Source organism: Octodon degus, unplaced genomic scaffold, assembly GCF_000260255.1.
Source record: "Octodon degus isolate 3935 unplaced genomic scaffold, OctDeg1.0 scaffold00120, whole genome shotgun sequence".
Taxonomy (NCBI): domain Eukaryota; kingdom Metazoa; phylum Chordata; class Mammalia; order Rodentia; family Octodontidae; genus Octodon; species Octodon degus.
This window is the reverse complement of record NW_004524696.1, coordinates 1,743,245-1,748,433: the sequence shown is the minus strand read 5'-3', so window position 1 is coordinate 1,748,433 and position 5,189 is coordinate 1,743,245. Positions and strand designations below refer to the sequence as shown.

The 5,189-nt window shown below is 34.5% G+C and overlaps 1 protein-coding gene and 1 pseudogene across 1 annotated transcript in view; one reads left to right on the top strand and one right to left on the bottom strand.

Moving 5' to 3' along the window:
- The window catches only part of LOC111812330, a 3,807-nt pseudogene extending 2,397 nt beyond the window's left edge, over window positions 1-1,410 (top strand).
- Window positions 1-5,189, bottom strand: part of CUNH18orf63 (chromosome unknown C18orf63 homolog) — a 73,420-nt gene that overhangs the window by 8,232 nt on the left and 59,999 nt on the right. The gene's annotated exons all lie outside the window — the stretch shown is intronic.

The window sequence follows — 5,189 nt, the reverse complement described above, 5'->3', positions numbered from 1 at the left end:
TTATTGAAACTGTCCTAGCGATTTGATTTGAAACTGTCTCATTGATATTTGTTTATCAATAAAATTATGAAAAAAATATGAAGTTGCAGATTTTGAGCATATCAATTTTCCTTTGATGTATGAAGAGGGTTTTTGATCCTAATTTCTCAACTATGCATTCTGCTTATGTTGCCATTTAATACATGAAAAAACTTGTTACCAGTCTGGGTAGAATTAACCATTTCATAATTGTTTGGAAGATAATTTTAATTTCATTTCTGAGGTTATATTTAAATATAATACTTGATTTTTACAGAAGATATTGAAAGTTTTTGGAAATACAGTTACATTTTGTAATTTAACATAAATCACTAAGATACTTGTTTGTTAACCAAACATGTAAACAAATCTTTCCATTTATTAAGTGGAGATAAAATGTATATTTTTTCTTGTTGTTTACCCTGCAGAAAAATAGTTTGTCTTTTAAGTAAAATGTCTTTAATATGCTTGTTTCTCTCTAAACTACCTTATATGTACTTTTAATGCCACAGTTTATATAGTCTTCAGGGAAGTCCAAAAAACAGTAACAGTTTTGAATAAATCTATAGAAAACATACATATTACAATTTTACCTCTTTAGTAGATAAAATTTCTTTTCTACGGTAACACATGAAATGGTAGAATTCATTTTAGGGGCAGAGTTCTTTGGACTATTATTAAAGCTAGTGGTTAGCTATTTATAAACAGTTGCTAGATGTAGTGTTCTGTTTATTTTAGTATCATTTTCATGTAAAGGACTTGGAAAGTAATTGTGATCTTTTAAGTAAATTACAGTGGCACAATCAGTAAAAGTTAGTTTTAGAGAAGCTATCTAGTTTTAAATTTAGAATGGGTTAAAATTTGTAGGCATTTTGTATTGGATGCTCTATTTCATTAGAAATGTAACTTATCCAAAGCTTGTCATCCTACATTGTCTTTTCTTCACATAACCAAAGTTTGGCTCTTTCCAGTGTTCAGTTTGTTGAAGTGAGGAGGTGGTGGGTCCTTCAGTGTGAAATTCTAATCTCCTTGGGTCTTCTGGTGGGAACTTTAATCAACTTTTCTAACAACACAAGACCCAAAAATATGTGTATCATCTCTGTGAAGGGGATCAAGGGATACCAGACTTCCTGCCACTAGTGTAGGTGACATGGTGATGGTCACAGTTTAAGAAGGGCAAACCAGAGCTCAGAATGAAGGTGCATCCTACAGTGGTGATCCAACAGCAGAAGTTATACTAGAGGAGATGAGGGGCTTCTTTATTTTGAAGAATGCGGGAGTTACAGTGAACAGCAAAGGGGAAATGAAGGTTCTGCCATCACAGGGCCAGTGCCAAGGGAGCATGCAGACCTGTGGCCAAGGACTGCATCCAATGCAGGCAGTGTTGCATGAGCTGTGTGCATTTGTACAAAATAAGCAGCCTGCCAATGGGTTTTTTAAAAAAACCCAAAAACTAAATATGAAAGTAGTGAAAACCTCAAACAAAAATGTTTATATACATTAACATGTTCATTTGAGAGGTATGTATGTTTCTCTTAATGTCTGGGACATTCCAAATATTGTTCCAATACATGTAACCCTATAAAAGGAAACACTCCCCATTACTTCAATAATGGAAAACATTCTTCCCCATAAGAACAAAGATGTTTATCTGTTAGCTATATACCAGCACAGAAGGTTACATTTGGGAAAATCTCCATCATCTTTTCTCTTTTTGTGGTACTGGGGACCGAATCCAGAGTTTTCATGCTGAGCTATATCACCAGCTCAATATTATTATTTAAATTTTAAGTCATTAATTATTCAGGCTGGGCTCTCAAACTTTCCCAAGAAAGCTGGACTCTGATGACAAGGCAGCCCTAGTCTCCCACATTCCTTTCCAATGCATTCAAGAGTGGCCTGGATAAAACTGAGCATTGAACAAAATGAGAAGTCCAGCTGCATACAATGTCAGTAATTCAATTCTCCAGGAAGGTAAATAATTTTAAATTCTAAGTCTACATGTATCTATAATTGTGGTCTCAGAATACACAAAGCAAAATCTGAAAGTAGGAGACAGAGACAAATCCCAACTACAGTGGGACATTAAAACACGATTCTCAGCACTTGGTGGATCTTAATGCATTTGAGCTGGAAATACACAGAAAAAGGCAACTAGAAAATTTTCACATACTCTAACATTAAGAAGTATACTTCTAAATAACTCAGGGTCAAAAAGAAATTACAGCAATCTGAAAATATTTTGAAATACATGATAAAAATTTATTGTTCAAAATAACATTAAAAATATGAAGAGAGAATAAACCTAATAAAAATAAAATAGACAAAGTTATGAACTATTCTTTAGAAAAATTAAAGGTATACTTTTAAATATAAGGTCAAATAGAAAATATTCATGATTATAAGGCTTAAAGAAATTATCATAATTACAGAAAAATCATTGTGTGTATGCATCTGTGTGTAACTTGATAAACTGAAACTGTGCATAGAAATTCATGGATCAGCAGTCTAAGTGCCTCCGTGGCAAGCTCAAGAACCCAGATTTAATCCCCAGTAATGCATGCTGTGCTGGCCCCCAAACTGGGCGTGGCTGCGCACACCTGTAATCCCAGCACTGAGGAGGCTGGGCATGAGGATCACTAAAGTCCAAACTGTAGCAAGACCATGTACCAAATAAATACATTAAATACATTAAAGATCTAAACATTAAAACAGAAACATTAACTCTCCTGGAAGAGAGGAGAAAGTAGGAAGACCTCTTGGAGACATGGGGGTTGGGAAAGAGTTCATGAACAAAAATCAAATTGCATGGGTAACACTTGAAAGAATTAACAACTGGGACTTCCTAATATTGAGAAGTCTTTGCAGGTGAAAAGAAATTACCAACAAAGTGAAAAGACAACCCACAAATTTGGAAAAAATCTTGACTAATAAGCACTCAGACAAAGGTATGTTCTCTAGAATTTATAAAGAACTAAAAAACATTAGTGCCCCAAAATTTAAAGAACCAAACAGAAATGGGCATCTGAGATGAACAAACACTTTTCAGAGGATGAAATTAAAAAAGCAAATAAATATATGAAAAAATGCTCCACATCACTAGCCATCTGTGAAATGCAAATTAAAACAATACTGAGATACCATCTCACCGCACAAAGAATGGCTATCATAAAGAAATCAACCAACAACATATGTTGGAGAGGCTGTGGGGAAAAAGGAACCCTTTTCCACTGCTGGTGGGAATGTAGACTGGTGTAACCATTATGGTAATTAGTGTGGAGACTCCTTAAAAAACTAGGACTGGAAATCCCATTCAAAACCAGCTATCCCCCTATGGAGAATTTTCCCAGAAGTACTGAAAATGTCATATCATAGTGATATATGTGTACCTAGGTTCATATCATAGTGATATATGTGTACCTAGGTTTATAGCAGAATAATTTGTGATAGTTAAATCTTGGAAACAATCAAGATACCCATCACCTGAGGATGAATGAAAAAGATGTGGTATTTTTATACAAAGGGGTATTACTCAGCTATAAAGAATGATAAACTCGAAGCCTTTATATTTAAATGGATGCCACTTGAAGATATATTCCTAAGTGAAATAAAACTAGACCCACATGTGTAAATATCGTATAGTCTCCCTAGTATAAGAACTCAAAAGAAGAAATACAAATAGAAAGGTATAACACAATTAAAAGGAAAGTGAGAACTTGAGAACTAGACAATGAAAATAGGATAAGGAGAAAAGCTAGGAAACATGACAGAGGCAAAGCCATACATTTATATGCACAAGATGAGTAAGGCAATGATCCTGAGAATCTTCAGCAGGTTTTTGAAACTAGCAGTTGATTGATAGGATTCTCACCCTGACTAACTATATATGCTGACACCTGTGAACTAAGTAACTGCACTGAAGACAGCAATGTGTAATGGTAGGTCATGCTTGGAATGTCTGTCATTCTGGCCTTCTAAATACATAGTGCTTTTCATGACATACCAATTACTGCCACACTGTCTCTCTAGTAAATGTTTGTTTAAAAAAATGGTAATAAATGAAAACAAGAGACAAGAAAATAAAATGTCACAGGACCATTCTGCTACAAGGCTATATATGGTTAGATTTCTAAATTTCTGTGTAAAAGTATGTAACTGCTTATTCCTATTTTTAAAATATTTTATTTTTTATTTTTTCTTCATATCCTGAAGGAACTTAAAGTTTAGCATATCAATACTTAACGGAAAATACCTGTTCCATGTTATGCCTAAGATGTTTGATATTCAGACAGATAGCGAGGTTAGGCTCAACTGCCTATGTTGTAGGGTAATAATAATAAGCTTCTCTTCTGGAAGGTTAACAATCTAAGTTTGCAGATGAAAAATTAGAGAAAAAGAATGGCTGCAAGGTCAGCCAACATTTTGACCCTAGCCTTTCAAGGTCAGTGAAGACTCAGGACATAGGAGATACTATACTGTAATACCATGTAACTCAATCGTGTCCCAAATTTTCTGATAAATGAGATTATGGGGCCACAGAGGAAAGTGATTGATGATATAGACTGTGCCTAAGGAGAGTCACAGGGAGAGAAAACATTCTCTCAGGCTTTCACAGAGAGCAAATTGGTCAAGCAATGGCCGTGACTCAACCACATGGTTGACACTGACAAAGGATCTACAAACTGCAGTACAGGGTTTCAGTTTAAATCCTGAGGGGATTTGACTGACCTTATCAGATACAAAAGTTACATTTCTTGTTACATAGGTCTTGCTTTATCTTTGTCTTAACCATCCAGTAGAAAAGTATAAAAACAAAATATAAATAGTAAAGCCATATTAATATGCTGAGCTGTAAAAGGCTCAATTCAACAACTTCTGACATTGCCAGTCCTATGGAAACCCCACTACTATTATGGACTACTGGACTATATTGGAATCTTTTGCTGAATTCACGTACCTACAATATTTAAATTACAATGGAATGCCCTTCTCTGACAAAAGTAACTAAAAAAGGGGGATTCAAATGAATGACCATTTTGTATCTGTATACCCAAAATAGGACAGATATACAGCTGCATTTTCTTTTTTTTTCAAAGTTTTATTGATAAACAGATAGCAATGAGACAGTTTCAAATCAAATCGGAAGTACAGTTTCAACAAATAATACACTG